This window comes from Vipera berus (assembly GCF_964194415.1).
Source record: "Vipera berus genome assembly, chromosome: 1".
NCBI lineage: Eukaryota > Metazoa > Chordata > Lepidosauria > Squamata > Viperidae > Vipera > Vipera berus.
In genome coordinates this window covers 289,502,025-289,522,471 of record NC_138202.1, presented here as the reverse complement: position 1 = coordinate 289,522,471, position 20,447 = coordinate 289,502,025, and the positions used below count along the sequence as shown (strand labels likewise).

Genomic DNA, 20,447 nt, shown 5'->3' with positions numbered 1-20,447 from the left:
ACTGGTAGGTGTTTGCTTTACATTCACTGATACTTATCAACATATTGAGGAAATCATTTATAGAAGGTTTAACAGAAACTCTCAAACAACTCCCAGGGTTATTAAGTGTTCCTGCAAAGCCTAGCTATTGTTTCTATTGTTTGGCAATAGTTTCATTGTTCAAGCACTGATATGCTGCTGGTTCCTCAAATGACTGTTTTGCCAAGGCTGATAGATTCCAGTTGTTTTGTATGGCACTGTGCCATACAGTCTATTAGTTTATGTCAGCTACAATTAGTCACCTTTATATCCAAGTGGAAAGCATATTCCTTAGTGCAGGGTACATTAATATTAAAAACAAAGGAAGATATACCCTATCATTAGATCTCTTGTCTTCACTGAGTTAATGTTGCACTCTGCATTTTAACATTAATTCATGTTTGGTACACCAAGTTCCAATGAAACAATTAGAAAACACAATCTTACTGGTTACAATGATCTAGGTCAATTAATCAGAATAGATCTGAGAGGGTCCTTGGAGGTCTTCTAGTCCAACCCCTGCTCAAGCAGGAGACCCTATACCATTTCAGACAAGTGACTGTCCAGTCTCTTTTTAAAAACCTCCAGTGATGAAGCACCCACAACTTCTGATGGCAAGTTGTTCTACTGGTTAATTATCCTTACTGTTAGGAAGTTTCTCCTTAATCCCAGGTTGCTTCTCTCCTTGTTTAGTTTCCATCCATTGTTTATATTGTCCTACACTCTGGTGCTTTGGAAAATAAGTTGACTCCTTCCTCTTTGTAGCAACCTCTCAAATACTGGAATACTCCTATCATGTCACTCCTAGTCCTTTTTTTCTCTAGACTAGCCAAACCCAAATCCTGCAACTGTTCATGTGTTTTAGTCTCCAGACCTTTAATCTTTTTAGTTGTTCTTCTTTGCACTTTTCTGATACTATTATTATTCTACTTCAGCTGAGAGTAATACCAAAGCAGAATATGCACGTAACAATAAGGATAATTGGATTTATTTAGAATGCATTGTATTTTGTTGGTCTGTTTTTGCTTTAATGACAAAATGACTAGTATTCCTGAAACATGGTGGTCACACATTTCATCTATTCCATCCAACCATTATGATCTCAAACAGCTGATCTAAAACTGATGTATTCTTGCATACACATTTTTGCTATAGACACCTTAATATGGAGGCAAGTTATTATCTTAACGTACACTAGAAAAAGTGTTTCCTTTCTCTCCCCAAACAGCTTCCTCTTCCAACACTACAGCACTTAGCAATAGCATTTAGTCTTATATAGTACTAAGTACTTCATAGTACTTTTCAGCACTCTCTAAGTGGTTTACAGTGTCAGCATATTGTCCCCTATGATCCGGCTCCTCATTTTACCAACCTAAAAGGATGGAAGGCTGAGTCAACCCTGAGCCGGTAAGGATTGAACTCCTGGCAGTGGGCAGAGTTAGCCTGCAATACTGCATTCTAATCATTGTGCCACTGTGCTCTTTGTATACAACACTATTATATACAAAGTAAGGAACATACCCTGCCATACTTAAAGCTCCAGCTTATGCGTGATAAATTCTCTTGAACAGCATAAAAAGAAAGGAAAAAAATAAAGTTCCAAAGACTATTGAAAATCCTACCCTGAATGAAATATGAAATATTATAACTAAGCTCTGGGTGGCACTTCTCCATTTCCTATTTCCATTTCCCTCTTTACTCCATCAGTAAAAGACAGCAAGTTTGGTGTAGTAGTTAAGGTACTGTTAATCAGTCAGAATAGGACTGGAAGAAAGGACCTCTTCTAATACAACCACCTGCTCAAGGAGGAAATCCTATACCCTTTCAGATAACTGGCTGTCCAGTCTTTCTGTCTTAGAAACCAGGAGATTCTGATTGTAAGCATGAAAGCTAATTGGGTGACTTTGGACCAGTCCCTTTTATCCACACCCACTCACACAGTTGTTGTTGTGAGGAAAATACTATTTTTAATAGTAATTTTATTAAAAATTATAATTGCAAAGATAAAGATTAATACAAACTAAAAAATAAGTGCAGAAAAGAGAAAAATTAGAACAATAGCAAAAAATAAAAATAAACTAGGGATGAAAGAAAATAAATATAAAGTAAGTGATTTCCCCCCTTCATCACATCAATAATAAAATATTTAAAATAAAATACTGAAAAATTATGAGAGGGGGATCATGGTAATGCATTGGACAAAATTTGATTAAGTCATAGTTTTATAGTGTATGGCAGGGGTGTCAAACTGCTGGTCCATGGGCCAGGTGCGTCACCAGGAAACTGCGCCCACCCCATTGCCGGCAATGGAGAAAAAGCTCCAATACATCACGTGATGTCACGTGACGTCGCAAGTTTGATATGTCTGGTGTATGGTATTCTGATTCAATTTATGATGATGATGTACTACAGTAAGTAGTTAGCCATGTTACTTAAAGCAAAGTTCCAATTCTAAACTTGTCCTCCCCACAACAGTTAGAAGTAAATCTAATTACCGTCAGAAGGTTCAGTGGATCAATTCACATCAATGGAGCTACAACATCAGATTCCCAAACTGAACAAGTCAAATTACCGTGGCACATTCAGGGATTCTTCCCTCATCTTTCATAAATCGCCATTATTGCACTCTGTCAGTCCCTTCAAAGGAATGTTTTCATTTATGGATTCTTTGAGCAAAGCAAGTTGTTTGATAAACCAATGTGGCCCTTACTTTCTAAACCACCTGCCTGAGACAGAATCAGCTCTAGAGCAGTGTTTCCCAACCTTAGCCATTTTAAGATGTGTGGACTTCAACTCCCAGAATACCCCAGCCAGCAATGCTGGCTGGGGTATTCTGGGAGTTGAAGTCCACACATCTTAAAATGGCTAAGGTTGGGAAACACTGCTCTAGAGTGTCTCACTGGGACAAAACAATCTAATCAATATCTCTGAATTTCTTTCCAATGTTTGGAATCTGAGCATTTATTACTTCCATGATGCCCACAGGTTTAACTAGGTCAAAAGGATACTGATCTGTCAAATGACATATGTAAGGTGAGAACAACAGTCAAAAGACAGCGAGGGTGCAGTGTATTTTAGCTTTACACTTCCTACTGTCTTAATAAACAATCATTCTCCTCTATTGTTTTGTACCAACCGAAGCAATTACTTCTTTAAAATAAAGTCAAATGCTCCAAGCATTTTGAAAAATCTGTAGAAATGAAGTATGGTCAACCTTTTTCTCTCTCAGTCACTGCACTCTTTCGGAAGTGATCAGAGGGTATAGCAGGCCAGGTTGAAGCAAGCAATGGGTGAATCCAGAGCCAGAAGTGGATAATGATCCATGCTGTATTCCTATATTTGATTTTCTTTGCCTCTCTTTTATTAACTCTCTGTTTTTTTTTTTCCTTTTGACATGCTTTCTGTCTCTGCCATCTCTTTCAAATAACAAGATCTAGGAAAGAGTCAAATGGCAAAAGATCCTGGCAGCTTTCTGAGGTAGTCCAGGTTAGAAAACAAACTACAAACATTTGATTGCAACTCTCCTTTCTAATGTAGGCTACATGACAGAGTTTTGAAAGCCTCATTTTGTATTCCCATTTCTCACTTTCTGAGGGCAGAGTCAACCTGAGTATCCTTTTTATACTTTTCTCATTTCCAGGGCTTAAAAAGCTTTTTTCTAACTGTCATTGCTTAATTTCTCCAAGGCAATTTGTGTGGCTTTCTACAGAGCTTAACTGAACATGTGTAAAAAGCTATTTAAAATAAAGATAAAATGATATAGGCCACAATTCATTCACTTCTGAAATAAAAGAAAAACTGGGGGGAGGGGGGAACAGAAGAAGGGAATCCTGTGAAGCTGGGAAATATCTCCCTTATCCACATACAATACCCAGCTTTTACATTTTGAAAACCAAAGTTGCAACATTACATGAAGAACCAACAGTGGCTAAGGCCTGAAAGAATAGTGAAAGAAATATTTCAAAAGTAATATTACTTAAAAGTATCTAGTGATCTCCAAATTAGAAGGCATATAAATAACCTCCAGTACCTGTTTTCTCCTCTTGTGCTACCTGAAAAGATGCAGTGATGGTGTCTCCCTGCAGAGAATACATCATTAAACAGCTGCACTCATTTTCCTTCTTAGGTAGAAAATCTTTACAATGCGTAAGATCACAGAACTCATTAAATGGAATACTGCTGAACACCAGAGAGTGAATCGAGGCTCCTTATGAACCACACATTCGGGGAGGATCTGACAAGCCTGTTTATAAAGTTATAATCTTTTTGAGGCACAATCAGATTAGACTACTATCACACACTGAAATCCTCTGAATCCCTCCCTGCCTGTGGCTCTGACAAAGCAGCAGGAAATGAAATATATAAAGCCTGCCTCTCATTATTGAGAATATAAGCAAAAAGCTTTATTCACATTGCACACAAGCAAAGAACTTCTGCTCAAAAACTAAACTGAGTGCCAGCAGGGGCTATTAGTAAGGAGGGCTTATCTAGAGAAACATTTTGTTCAGGCATTCTTCACATCCATCATTATATCACAGTCCAGGTGAAATTTCTTATTCCCCTTTTCTTGATTTGTTCCCTCAGTCTATGCATTTACATTTTGAGCCGTAATATTCTGGCATTCCCTACTTTTCTCAAAGTCCTTATTATGCACCCAGGCATCTTCTATCAGAAAAACCAAGAATTTTCATTTAGTGACCAGAATTGTTTATTGCTATTATTTCTATTTTCACTTATATCCTGCACAGAGTAAGGAAGAAATATGCAGGCTCCATGGTCTAGGCAAAAAGGGCCAAAGCATTTTTAAAGTTCAGAGCGATAAAATAAATCTCAAAGCAGCTCAGAAAGATGTTCCCCTAATTCACTGAAGTATAAATAGGAAAAGGAGGTATAGCACAATCAAATGTATGCTTTTAGGAGTATTCATATCTAGGTTCAGCTTGAAGGTTCATTAAAAAAATTGGAATGGATTTGAAATAGATCCAGCATCAGCAGCAGCTTTTTCTCAGGAATTGTAAAGGAAAAGAGTCATTTCTATTGCTCAAGATCTTAGCATTTCTCTTGATGAACAAGAGACCAGGATTACCATATCATAACTCTGAACTCAAAATTAATGCTATTCTATATTGTTGTTTGTTATTGTTATTTTTAACATTCAAGTAAAGCAACAGGTTAAAATCCCCTACAAATGTAAGTCAAACTTTAAATAAATTCTATTATGCTCCTTTTAGACTTGACACTGTAGGGCTTCCCAAACTTTTTCCTTCATTACCAAAAACCACTTATCAGAAAGTCCTTTTTACCCAATGTAAGTTAAACACTTTAAATCAATTTATGTCCTTGGTGTGATTGAATAAATTGGCTTATGTGTTGATACCCAAAGAAAAACATTTTCACCCAATTTTGGGTGATTTGTCCAGGTTTGAGAAGTACTGCTTTAACCCAATGTTCTTTCAACAGAAAATTAGATAAGATTAAAGATACATAAACACACACACACACACACACACACACACACTCAAATACACACATACATACATACAAGGACATTTAACAATGCCTTCTAAAAAGTTAAACATAGGAGAGAAAAGCAAGAAAAAGCAGTATAAATATAAAAGATTTCTGTTCTGAAATCATTAAAGTAGGCTTTTTCAGTCATGTTCTTTGCAAAGAAAAATTATTGTTCTGTTCCATTAAAACAATTGTTGAGCTAAGAACTTCATGCATATTGTTTTAATAATTAAGTTTTTGGTACCATGTACACATTGACCATTACCTTCTTCTGTTTAATGGAGCAGATGCTTAAAATAATTTAGCATATGTGAAAACATAATTTTAGAAGACAAACTTTGCAGAAAGATATTGTGAAATTAGTTTTTTAGTGAAGACCAAGAAGTATATTTAGGATCTATCTATTGTTGTTGTTAGTTGCGAAGTCGTGTCCGACCCATCGCGACCCTATGGACAATGTTCCTCCAGGCCTTCCTGTCCTCTACCATCTTCTGGAGTCCATTTAAGCTCACGCCTACTGGTTCAGTGACTCCATCCAGCCACCTCATTCTCTGTCGTCCCCTTCTTCTATTGCCCTCAATCTTTCCCAGCATTAGGCTCTTCTCCAGTGAGTCTTTCCTTCTCATTAGGTGGCCAAAATATTTGAGTTTTAGCTTCAGGATCTGGCCTTCTAAAGAGCAGTCAGGGTTGATCTCCTCTAGGACTGACCGGTTTGATCGCCTTGCAGTCCAAGGGACTCGCAGGAGTCTTCTCCAGCACCAGGATCTATCTATACATGGCTTTAAACTATTTTATTTTCTAGCCATCAGGTGTAAGATAAATTAAGTTCCAGAAGGATAAAAGAAATTCAGATTAAATTAATATCTGGATTTAATAAAAAATAATTTATAAAAATAATGTTTTATAAAAGTAATAAAACCCCTCTACTTTTCAGTTATGTTGGGCACAAAAATTATACTACAGTACTTAGATTGCTGGAACTTGTTTCCCCCTAAAGCATGTATGTGACTTAATTTTTAGTGTTCCATTGCCTCTGAAGCAAACTTTCTTTAAAACTACAAATATGGGGCTAAATTGATTTTGAAATAACCCTTCCAATTTTTGTCATTTTTAGCTTAATGGGAGCCCAGTGAAATCATACATTAATAGCTGATTTTTCCAGAATTATTCATCAGATGGCTGTTGAATAAAATAAAGCTATAGAAAATGTGGGAAAGACTAGGCATGACATCAGTATGTGCTAGATTTCATTTCTAACAGGTTTAATAAGAGATAAATAATAGTGATTAAAATACAGTAAAATGTTTTTCACTATGTGAGACAGGATTGTATCCATTACAGTACATATGCTGATTCTGATATGAGTCGGAGGTACAAGTACAGATTGGGCGAGACCTGTCTCAAAAACAGTAACTGTGAGAGGGACCTTGGAGTCCTAGTGGACGATCACTTGACCATGAGCCAGCAATGTGCAGTAGCAGCAAAAAAAGCTAATACAATCCTGGGTTGGATAAACTAAGGCACAGAATCAAGATGACACAAAGTATTAGTACTGCTTTATAAAACCCTAGTAAGACCACACCTGGAATACTGCAGCCAATTTTAGTCACCATATCACAAAAAAAGATGTTGAAACCTTGGAAAAAGTTCAGAGAAGAGCAACTAAGATGATCAAAGGCCTGGAGACTAAAACATACAAAGAACGGTTGCAGGACTTGGGTGTGGCTAGTCTAAAGAAAAGAAGAAATAGGGGAGACATGATAGTAGTATTCCAGTATTTGACGGGCTGCAATCAAGAAGAGGGGGTCACGTTATTCACCAACGCACCAAAGGGCAGGACAAGAAACAATGGTTGGAAACTGAAAAAAGAGGAAATATATGACTCAATAAAGTATTTTTTTCTAATAATGTCAGTCCCTTTGGGTAAATGAGACAAGAAACATTACCAGATGAGTTAAATCTACTTTATTTTAAGGCTACATTTACAGAGTCTTGTGTGCCTGAAGACAAACTTCCTGCTGTCATTTTTAAGTGATCAATTAGGTTGGCTCCTTCCTAAGTTTCTTTTTCTGACCATCATAGGCTCCTCCTTGTCTTGTCTGCATGTTCTGTAGGCAGCATCTCTTTCCCATGTCCCCTAAGGCCATCTGTACATTCAATTACAAATAATGAGCTCTAAAAAATTAGTATTTTTCATGTACTCTATGAATTAATGGTTTTATCAAATTGTTAATGTATAATTGCTATACTGTGAGCAACTCTGAATTGTTTGCGAGTTGGGCAGCACCAAAATTGAATAATTAAAAGAATATTTTAAAACTATTTATAATTAAATGATAGTACAGCATATCAATTCACTGTTTATAATTGTCAGTGAATTCAACTCTCTTAGAACAGAAACTGGCTTTACTCCAATGGCTTAATACAGAAATATATTTATAAATATATATGTTTAGATACATAATAAAATATTTTCCAGATTAAGTAATTTAAAAATATTTTGTGGAAAAAAAATCAAACAATTCCTTAAATTATCAAAAGAACTATGCTGATTAAAGTTCATATGGGGAGGGCATTTGATTATTTAGAATGGAATCAAAGTCTCGATGGTTAGAACAGGGGTATTTTATTATTATTTTTTAAAAAAAAGATTTATACTTAATCCAATATCAGTATTTCCATATTAGATTGTAACACACACACACACATGCATATACATATATATAGAGAAAATGCTTTTGATATTGATTTAGTGTTTTTTTTCAGTCTCCGGCAAACACTAATCAGATGCTTACAGAAATATAAAAGAGAAATTAATTACAGGTTAAATAACTTTGGAAGTCATGGTGATGGCCAGAGTATGTATATATTTTTTATTTTTAATCACTACTTTATTGGTATCACCCCTATTTGGCAAAATCAGATCTATATTCAAAATGTTTCTTTTGAATATAGAAGGAAGAAATGTGACATTCCCCTCTGTAAGCAGTACTGGTAAATATATCATTAATCATATTTCAAAATTATCAAAGGAACATATTTTTATTGTTAGACATATAGATAGTTGCACGTTAGCCTTTTGCTTAGTAAAGTATTAAGAAAATGTGTTAGTTTAAAGGAGACCAAAATACTGGTTTGTAAAGGGGTTTTTAAGAAAACTCTAAAACTGATACATATCTTATTTAGAAAAATTGTTCTCTCTCTCTCTCTCTCTCTCTCTCTCTCTGTGAGTGTGTGTGTGTGTGTGTTTGTTTGTGTGTGTATGTGTTTGTGTTTGTTTGTGTGTGTGTTTGTGTGTGTGTGAAGCTCCTGTTCAGAAAACAAACTAGAACTTATGTGGCATTAAGACTCCTAAATTATTATCCTAATCCATAACAAAAATTAACTATGAATATCAATATCTTTGTTGTTTTATTAACATTAGTTAGCATAGTTCATGTAACTATTTTTTAAGCAGGAAAAACACATTTTGAAATGTGAGAACACATTAATCATTAGTACCTCAAAGACTAGCTCCTTGTTAGAAATCTTCAAACAGATTGAATTAGACCAAAGGCTTATACAATCTAAGGTACTTCTCCAATTATAGCATCCAAACACATACTGAAGTATTTTGCTTCTACATAATCTGAAAACACTTTCATTAAGCCAAAAAAAATGCATGTTATTTTAAAAGTGATACAGACAGTAATTGCTAAAGCTAAATACTTAAGTTCTTTACTGGCAAGACATGAGTACTTCTCAAAAAAGGAAAAGGAAGTCTATATCTAAGGAAAGTGAGGTTATATAAGATATCACATCACAGGAAAGAAATATACAGAGCATAAAAGTTCATTGTCAAGGAGAGGAATATGGTCTATGGAAGGGTGAAAGTAGATAAAGGCAGGAAATGGAGCAGAGATTGCACAATTAAGTCAAAAGCTCAGAGGAGACCTGACAAATGATTGGAAAGCAGTACTGGTGGGGTTTTTTTTGTTGTTCACAAAGAGAGGAAGCATTAGCAGATTTCATGAAAAAACATGGAGGTCATTGCAAAAACTGCAACATTATCTTAATAAAAGGAAGATAGGTAGCCTTGGACAATCAATACATGATTCATGAATTCAGCTGAATGATTAGGAGAACCATCTAAGATCAGTTTGAATTAAAAGAAAGCAACAATATGGTAGCATTTGCAATATGCTGGCTGACTAATATAGCACTAAAATAGGGGTGTCAAACTTGCCGCGTCATGTGATGTGTTGCGACGTATCGTGACTTTCCCCTTTCAGAGCTGGGTGCGCGGCTTCTGCATCTGGCCCGCAGGCTGACAATTTGAGACACCCTTGCACCAGAATGCAGTTTTATGGAAGCTAATAATGAAGTACACAACTCCATCTGGCCTAATCAGCAAGGAGAAGACCAATTAAGAAATATACTACTGAGATTTTGCAATTTACAATTTAAAAAAAACCCTATTTTATACATTAAAGCGGCAAATAACTACTCAATCAAAATATCTAAAATTCAAGTTTTCCAAAAATTTGTAACCACATGCATCAGGTGGAAAGTGGGAATTTATATAATTACTGGAGATATAAAGGAGATTGCCCATTTGAGTTTCAAATATATTTACAAATCAAATAAAATTACATTCACATTTACAGTTTCAAATAAAAGTTATTTTAAAAACATTTCAAATAACTAATTACAGCAAATAGTAATCAAGCTGTGGAACTCTTTAAGGAACTTGCAAATTGTATGCAGCTCAGAGTCAGTTGTGACTGGAATTGTCCTTTCAGAGAGATTGACTTTATATAATTGAAAAGGTCTGGTGGCTGCATGAACATGAATCCTTCTAATGCTGTCCCACTACTCCATCATTGCCTCCATCTGAAAACATTTGGTCCCAGATGTATCTTGAGTAAAAAGATCACAATTAAAAATGCTCTAAATAAAACAGTCTAGGTCTGAGAAAGGATGATTGGCCTAACTGGCTTCCGTGACCAAGGAAAGATCTAGAATCTTGATCTCCACAATGCTAGTCTAGCACTTTAACCTTTCTATCATTTTTTTCAGGCAATGCAGATGTGAAAAACATGGATCTGGCAGGAAGGTAGCAGTGACGGTGAACTTCCCAAACAATCCAGCACTTGGGAAAGAGAGGAAGTGGTCTATTGTAGAAGTTCTTAGCATGTGTTCATGTGATAACTGTTGGCAATTCATATGAAAAATAGACGAATTTTAAAAATTAGAGAAAACAAAAGTGGTATGCCAGATAAATAGAAACCAAGTCTCAATAAAGGCACGAGAAAGCCTACAATCAATGGTTTGGCTCTCCAATTTTATCCCAGTTATAAGGATGTACAGTTGCTAAGGCCCAAAATATCATAATTTGTCTCACTGATCCTTCTTTGTCCCACTTTGAAGAAGTACCATTGATCCTTCCTTATTACTTCCTTAATAAAGTATTATAATAAACAATTGCAAGATGATTTATTTTCTTTTGTTTTGTAAGGTGGCTGGTTCTATTCTGTTCTTTGCTGAGCATAATGATTTTGAGTGGTTAAAAATGGAAATATTCCCCACCCATCCCTACCCTTTGTTCAGAAAAACCTTTTGGGGAAAAAGTAAATGTATTGAGGAAATAGCATACTGTAATGCTTATTTAACATACATTCACTGGCTTTGTTATTTTACAACATGAGCAAACATAAGCTTTGCTAACAATTCTAAATATTGGAATAGTAGGCTTAAATTATAAACATTTTGTTCTAGTTTTCCTCCCAGCACATATCATTAAAGAAACTACACTTAAAATCTAGGGTTCCATTTCTAGAAAAATGTCTTTTATAATATGTTCAAAGATATTCTTCAATTGTATATAAATAGACCTTGTGTCCTACTAAAGCTTCCCTCTTTGATATTGGATTTTCCCGCTCCTAAAATCCTTTAGGTTTCTCTCATTTGTGGGATGAAGTTATGGTATTTAGCATTATGATATTATATCATTTTTAAAGAAATTTATTTGACTTACTCCAAACCCTTGAACAGATTATAAGACACTGACAAGCATCAATGTTTCCTGTCTATGGAGATTCTCAGTCATCCAAGTCACGATTGTCCCAAAGGTACCTTTTCAAAAGGCATCCAGACCTTCTTTGTTTTTCCTCGAAGATGTTTTGCTTCTCATGCAAGAAGCTTTTTCAGTTCTGAACTGAAAAAGCTTCTTGGGTGAGAACTGAAACGTTTTCAAGGAAAACGAAGAAAATCCAGTTGCTTTTTAAAAAAGCATCTTTGGGACATCAGTGTTTCTTCTTCAGCAAGCTATTAAGCCATCTATATGCAATTCATGAAACTGGGATCTGTGACAGGAAACTTCCCTTTACCAGACACTCTGGTTTCTAAACCATGATTTATGGCTTTATGAAATGTATGAGACTAGCCCATTGTGTGTTATTCATAGGAAGCCCTGATTTAGCATGATATGTAAAACCAATCTGTGTATAAGTATGCATGTGTGGCCTCTGTGTGATAAAATTTGTAAAGGTTTTCCTTTGACATCCGGACCATACTGTGAGTGTCCTTTGGTATCTAGACTGGATTAAGAAAAGTTTGTCACATTCAAAATAGCAAAATACTGCCACAGTCCATGGATAAAGCTGATTTTAAAAATGTTGCAGATATGCAAATATTTAGTAGAGTTAAAATGTTGCATATTTAATATCTACAGAGGATTTAATTAATGGTAAAATATATCTGCTTATCAGCCAGCAGGATCTTAGGACTGATTTTCAGCTTAGCCGTGCATGAAACAGAGATTCAATCAGACCTGTGCCTATGCAAAGAATTAGACGAAAGCATTAAGAACACAAATGCACAGACATTTCTCTCCTGTACTCCTTGCTCTTTGTTAGTACGGCTGGTTCAAGATATTTGCAAATCCCAAATATTTGTGAGAACTACAGTCAATTACTACACAACAATACATGCATTTGATTTGAGCTTCCAAATCAGCCTTGACTTCTAATGCATACAAGGCCAAGGCTATGCAGGCAACATTTTCAGAAGCCTTGCCATTGTCTTCTCCCTGGGAGTGAAAGGGTGCCAACTGGCCCAACTGCCAACCCAAATCTTGTTACATATTTTTAGAATTGGACTATGTTTCTATGATTTCTTGCTATCTCCTTTCATCATCTGAGATTCTGTAGGAATTTACTATTTTACATTAGTCAACAAACAAGAGAGTTCATTTCTTCAGGGCCACATATATTGTGCAAGCTATTGGATACTAATGTCAAATCTCCCTAGCAACCATCAGGATTAGAGATGAACAGGCAAGGATTAATTCTCTCTCTGCACAGAGTAATAAGATTAAGAAAAAGTTTGAAGTGAGAACCCAAGAATTCTGGTAGGTACATATGTTTTCCAGTATAGGACTTATATCTATGGAATCCAAAGCTGATAAAATCTTCCTTCCCCCCTGCCATTGCCACCCACTTTTGACATAAAGGGGGAAGATGCCAATCTCTTCTCTATTTTCTCTTCTTTATTTTCCCAGCCATGTTTTAGTGTTAGAATGATCTCTTGTGGTTTCTTGACTTGTCCATCCTTTCTTACTAGGTCTTCTATTTGTCTTTATCTATTATGAGGGTCACTGATCAAAGACATAGATGATACCTTGAGATTTATATTCTTCTGAAATGGCAGGAGTGGGTAAGAGTAACAAGATAAGATACTCATTTTATTACATGAATTAATTTGATACAAGAAGATAATATGCCAAATTGTGTCCTTTCAAAATTATACTTATGGTTTATTAATCATTATAATAGCATGTTATTATTTCAGCATACCAGGATTATGAGAGGCTATAACCTATTTATTTTTACTGATTGCAGAGGTCAGTGTTTATTATCCTGTACAACTCTTCCTTTGATTTCCCCCCCCCATAAAACTTCAATATAGTTTGCAAAGTTAAACATAAGAGAGATACAGGCTAGAGACTTCCAGATGTTTTGGACTATTCTATTAGTATTGTGGGTGCTTCATCACTGGAGGTTGTTAAGAAGAGACAGGACAGCCATTTATCTGGAATGGAATAGGGTTTCCTGCTTGAGAAGGAGTTGGCTAGAAGACCTAAAAAGTCCCTTACAACTCTTTTGTTCTGTAATTCTGAGTTGAAAATGGTTTACTTCTTTTCAAGATGGACTAGAAGCTGTTTGTAAAATACAAGCATTTGGTTCAGTTGCTTAAGGAGTCAGGCAAATCATCCAATGCTTATCTAGGAGAAATGCCTATTCTATTGCTTTTCACATTTCCACCAATCTTGTTTACTTCAGACAGTACTGTTCAATCCCTAGGAACATAAAGGGAAGGATATGCAAGTGATTCAAATATGATTTTAATGGCATATTATATAAATACAGCACTGATCCCTAAATGAATCCACTAAATAATAATCAGCAGAACCATGCATCCATTCCACCGCAAGCCATTTTGCATGTGCATTTGATTAATTAACACATGAATTAATACATTAACAAAGCTGAACACATACCTTAAAAGAACTACAAGATATTCATCTTTATAATCAAATATAAATCAGATTAAAAATTCTCTATAGGAAATGCAAAGTCAATGGAAGACTGAAAAACTCACACTGAACTTTGGTTTGGCAGTATTTTCATTTTATGCTAAGAGACGTACAACGTGTAAGATGGATTTTCAATTAGTTACATAAGCCAACCTCAACCATTTATTTCAGTTTGTATACATGTTATTAGTTGTTCTTCCCAGCAACTGTTTACTGCAAGAGTCTGCATGTTTTGCACTGCAGTCACCTAGCTTTACAGCAAATCTTATCATGCATGATGCAATGAGAGGCTTGAATTTTCAGCCTGTGGTGGGAGAAATAGATACTGATTATGCCCAAGAGAAAGTGACTGACCCAGGATTACCCAGCTGGTTTCTATGGTTAAGGAAGATCTTCTAGAACCTATACCTTGACCTCTACACCACTTTGGTTCTTATGTCAATAAGCACACAAATTTATGATAAGTAAATTTGACAGGTATATCTCATGGTTATCCCTATTATGTCATTATCTGACCCAATTCTTTCTTATCGTATCAAATTCTGTCTTTTCAAATACTTGAACAGTTGTTAGCAGTTGTTAGCTTCTCACAACAAAAGAGAGAATGGTGATTGTCAAAGTATCATTTCTTTTTTCTTTTAAAACACTGGATGGAAACAAGCATATGGAAGGATAAAGCTCTGGATGCCTCCACCATGACTGACATTTCCAGAAGGCCAGATTCCAGAAGAATTGTGCAAAATGATGATAATGGAGGTGACTATCCATGGCTTTATTCTGCAGAAGCACACCTTCTTCTGCCAAAAAAAGGTTAAAAGCAAACAGAGAGCAAGACATTGCACCAATTATCACTGGTCCCTACCTACTGGATAAAAGAAGTGACGTGCAAAAGGGAACAAGTTAGTGTAAAAGAAAGGAAGGGGGTCCATTCATTTTCTCCCACCTTCTTCTTACTGTGTGAGAAATGGAAAGAAAGCAAAGCAGTTCTTCTTTCCTAAGCATTTTACAGAACTTGTCAGACGTGTGAAAGCCAGCATCCTTGACAAGTTCTGTACATTCTTTAGGAAACAGCCATATTCAGAAAGAGGCTGTGCTTGTTGCCTTCTTATATGCCACACGGTAAGAGGGACTTTGTTAATCTATTTCTGGTGTTCTGAAACAGAAAGCCTTTGCTTCGTTTTTATAAAAGGGAATCTGCAATTCCCTATGCACTGATCTACCTCCGTTTCATCACCACTATAGTATTCACTTATATATTTCTTTTCAAGTCCTAGAGATTTTGCTTAGAGGACTGCACTTCTTTTCAAGATTCCCTGAGACCAATCCCTATTTCACATAATGTGATTAGCTTCTGAGTAAGCATGCCTTGGATTGCACTGTTTAAGGTGTTCTTGATTGGTTTTCCTTTAAAGGAAATGTAGCTATCACATTTTATCTGTGCACATGAATAGTTGCTGCAATTTGTGAAAGGAATTTCAAGGATTTTTTTTCATTATGTAAAAAGATAAGTGTCATGCTGAAAACCTTCAAAAACTATTGTGCGTGGGCTTTTGTTTATTCTGCATTTGAGGTGAAGAGATCTAAGCATGTATAGGATACCTCTCCTTCTGTCAAATGCAGAGCTGCATACAGCAGCATATTTTCTTTCTTTCAGCAAAGCAGCATTTTCAAGCTGGGTGTTGGTATTATAACTAAAATATAGTTGCCTCAGTGTGGATTCTGCACCATGAAGAATGTAAGTTAAAGATCTGTATGGAGGAACCCCTGTCCTCCAGCATCAAAACAGTCAGAGAGCTCATTCTTGACTTAAAAGAAAATAAGCATTGTCCAAAGCATTGACATCACCAAATATAGTGTTAGTATTTATGTTTAATCCATTATTGAGTGCACTGATGGGTTTCAGGTTACTTAATAAGCAGAGCAGTAATCTAAACAAGATACAGATGTTTTGGGTTAGTGGGAACTGGAAATGCTCACCTTGATTTGGAGGATTTGGATCCAGTATTTGTCAAGACACAATTCAAGTGGTACTTTACCTATACATCCATTCACAAATACATACATTCCTCAAGTGAGGAAATAGATCTGCTATCACAAATAACCTTTGAGTAAAATACTATATTAGAGTAAGGCATGTAAGGGACCATCTTTGAATAGGACTAAAGTCCCTCAATGGCACATGATATGGAAACCTAACACTCTGGAGCCCATTTGGCATCACATTGCTATTCAAATCACATGTCATCTCTCTAACCACACCCTGAAGACACCTTGCTAACAGTTCTTTATGTGCATGTCTTTATGAGACAGTCTTCCTCTCTTCACAGCATATAGCTCATTTATCTGAACTTATGAGGACATTTTTCTTTTTTCTTTAACTCCTTTAGTTTCCTTTAATATTGGTGGTATTTGAGTGACAACAACACAGTTTTGCAATTGATACTACTGTGCTAAATTAAAGCTAACAATACTCACTGAGTTAGCAGAGCAGACTGAGTAATCTACCTCAGTTCAGCTTTATATGTTGCACAGCTTAATCACTGATTATGATATGCCAAAAAGCCTTTGTTTGCCAAAATTATCCATTTTAAATATGATCCTTTGTTTTGCTGAAGTACAATCTTTAGCTAAGGTAAAGGATTATGTCTTCCAACCATGCTTTTTAAAAAGATTTCACAGACCACTGTAGTAACACCAAAGCTGGTAGCAATAGCAACAGCACTTAGAGTGTCATATTGCTTCATAGTGCTTTACAACAAGTGGTTTACAAAATCAGTGCTTTACAACAAGTGGTTTACAAAATCAGCATATTGCCTCCAGCAATCTGGGCCCTCATTTTACCAACCTCGGAAGGATGGGAGGCTGAGTCAACCTTGAGGTGATCAGGATCGAACTTCTGGCAGTGGGCAGAGTCAGCTGCAATACTGCATTCTAACCACTGCACCACCATGTTAGTTCCAGGTGCTGAAGTAGCATCAGGCAGAAAGATGGTAACAGGTCACAAACGAAGCAGGAAAAAGTCAACATCCAAGATATGCTTATACAAGTGGAAAGCTTAAAACAGAGGTCAAAAGGTGGGGAGGGGAACATTTGAACTTCCCATATTTGAGAAATAGAAATGGGAAAAAGGAAATAAAAAGGAAGAATGATGGAGGAAGATTCTTGGCTTTGCAGAATAAATTGACGCATGATTCTCATTTCACCACCTTTCCTAAACCCAAACCTGCCTCTAAGATAAAACAGAGTACCAATGGCTTTAGCACAGATGGTGAGAAGTAAGAACAATTAATCGATGGAACAGCTTGCCTCCCAGTGTTTTGGATGCTCCAAAACTGGAAATGTTCAAGAAAAGATTGGATAGCCATTTGTCTGGAACAAAATAAGGTCTCCTGCCTTGGGGGGGGGGTGGAGGTTGGGGGATGGACTAGAAGACCTCCAAAGTCCCTTTTGATCCTATGATTCTATGAAACTAGCAATAGTTTATAGCTTAAATATGTGATTTTAGGTTTTTCCCTCTTTGTTGCCCTCTTTCCTGCCTCCTTCTCACTTTGTTTCTACAGATTGAGATATAGCATTTTGCAACCATCTACTAAAAAAGGCACAATGTCTGCAATTTTTGAGCTTCAGGAAACAAAATGAAAACTGAAATGTGCTTTGATTCATAAGCCTCATACAAATAGCTTACTCAAATAATGTTAAGATGTGTGATCTGTATCTCTATGAGGCAGGGCCATACTAGTAATGAAAGAGGTTTGTGTGAGTGAAAGGTAATCTGAGAGTTCAGGAAAAAGGTAGTCTCCAGTCAGTAAACAGAAGATTATTGGCCTCTCAGTGGCAGCAATAATACCTGAGCATGAAAAATGTTTAAAAGATGACCTTGACAGAGAGGGAAGATCAGTTACCAGTGCAAGAAATGGCTCAGACAGGCAAACCCCCACCCCCACCTTTCACAAAAAGGTAAAAAGAGAGCAGAGGAAGCACACACAGACTTGCAAAGAATAAACATGCAGGAATAGTTTTGTCCCAAACTTCTTAACCTCACTTTGCATAAAAAAACCCTTTGTATCTTTCACCTCATCCCTGCACCCCCAGCAGGAGGAACCTAAATGATGCAACATGTGTTGTGATGTTGCAATAGAAAGTCCATCCCTCTTAATGGTGCAACAGAAAGTCTGCCCTATTCATACTTACATATGACTTATCATGCAAGTACAAGCTTGTATCATTATGTCACAAGATTTCACTTTAATATTGTCACATTTCTCATGCTCAGGTATTATTGCTGCCACTGAGAGGCCAATAATCTTCTGTTTACTGACTGGGTTTATATGTCATTCTGATCGATAAGGGACTCTAAGTAGCTCACATAGCTCTTCCAGTCAGGGCTTTTTTTGTCATAGAACGCTCAGAATGGAGTTCCAGCACCTTTTTTGGATGGAACCTTGTAGAGTAGGCAAGGCGGGTTGTATGACATTTGTGAGTTCCGGCACCTTTTTCTTTTACAAAAAAGCACTGCTTCCAGTAATCAAATACAAAATCATAATAATATTCACCACAATAATCATTCAAACTGAAGAAACAAAACCCTAACAGAGGGAAATTCCCTGGTTAACAAACATTTCCCAGTAGAAGGAACCAACCCATCCTTCAGGTCCTTGGGGTTTGAAATAAGTAGGTTTTAATAATCCTTATAAAACACCAAACTGATATCTGGGAGCATAGTATTTCAAAAAAGGAGGCAGCAATAGAAGTAGGCAACCTTGAAATATCCCTAAACAATGTTCTATAACAGGGGTGTCAAATGGTCGGCCCACGGGCCAGATGCGTCATGCCAAAACCACACCCACCCCAGCTCTGGCAAAGGGGAAAAAGTCACAATACATCGTGACACATCATATAACGTGGCGAGTTTGACACCCCTGTTCTATAACTATAAGGGACTGGAAGAAGACCATATTCTTAGATCTGATTTGTCAGACAGAGGCCACAGGAAGAAGGCAATTCCAAAGATACCCAAATCCCAAGCCACAAAGAATTTAAAAAATGGCAACCAGAAGTTGAATTCTACCTGAAAACGAACTGGCCAATGTCTTGAGTTAATGGTTATAAAAGTGAACCAATTATTATTTGTAGATATTTGAGGTTCTGCATTCTGGACCAATAGCAGCATCTAAAGGCTCTTCAAGAACAGCCCCCTGGAGAGGGTACTGCAACAGTCCCAATGGGAGGTGACCAAGGCATGAGTGACCATGAGCAGAGGCTCCAAATCCAGAAAATGCTGAAAGTGGCACGTGAACTACAACTGAGCAAAAGCCTTCCTAGCCACATCTGTCACCTGGTCTTTGAGCAGAAGCTGTAAGTTCACAGAGATACTCAAGTACTCAGACCAGTTCTGAATGAGAAAAGATCACCCCATCTGTCCACCAGAGATGGAATAACACTGGCATCAGAAAGCTTCCAAACTCAAACACAGTTTGTCTTGCTAGGATTAAGCCTGAGTTTATTTGTTCCCATTCAGACTCTAACCACCTTGAGGCACCAGAACAGACTTACCACTTTCTCAATGACTTTCCCAAAGAAAGAGAAACTAAAGACTGGTTGATAGTTGTTTAGAAGTCTTAGGATGTATGATAATTTCTTGAGGACATACTCACTATTACATGTATAATATAGTCTCTCCACTTTTAAATAATAGTTCTGTTGCTAAAGTCTTCTAGTAAAGTAAGCTTCCTATGGAACATTTTGACACTAATCCAAACATCATGGAAACAGACTGTCAAGCCTCTACATGCATTTTTACAAGTGATCAAGGCTATGTATTAATACTGCATAGGAGTCAAGATGGCTGAAACATAAATTATTAAATCATCCTTGGCATAAATATTTTTTTTCCTTTTAAACAGACAAGACTGACTTTCAGTACCTGGTCCAACATGCTTAAGGGTTAAACTGCATCTTACCATATGTATATATTGGTATGTAGTTCTGACAGTATATCCACTACAAACACTCCTAAATTCATGCCTATAAAGGCAAAATTTTTCTATTTTTGTCTGTACATTTTTATATTAGACTACGGTTTGACTTGTAGCCGATATGTATTGACTGAAGATAAGTGAAACATTTTTATGGATATTCATATTTCTGCAACATGTTATTCCTGCAATAAATCGTTCATACATTACTCTAATAGTATCATAGATTTTTATTAACTCATTCCTGGATTCCAAGATTGGCATTATAGATTGGTATTATCTCAAGATTGCAGCTTTTTACATTTCCAAATATGCTACCAGGGTATACAATTATCTTGCCCTGATTACTAGCTTCATTATCTTCCCCT

The 20,447-nt window shown here is 36.4% G+C and overlaps 1 protein-coding gene across 2 annotated transcripts in view; it reads right to left on the bottom strand.

The window, feature by feature from the left end:
* Window positions 1-20,447, bottom strand: part of CHRM3 (cholinergic receptor muscarinic 3) — a 236,552-nt gene that overhangs the window by 142,230 nt on the left and 73,875 nt on the right. The window lies entirely within an intron of this gene.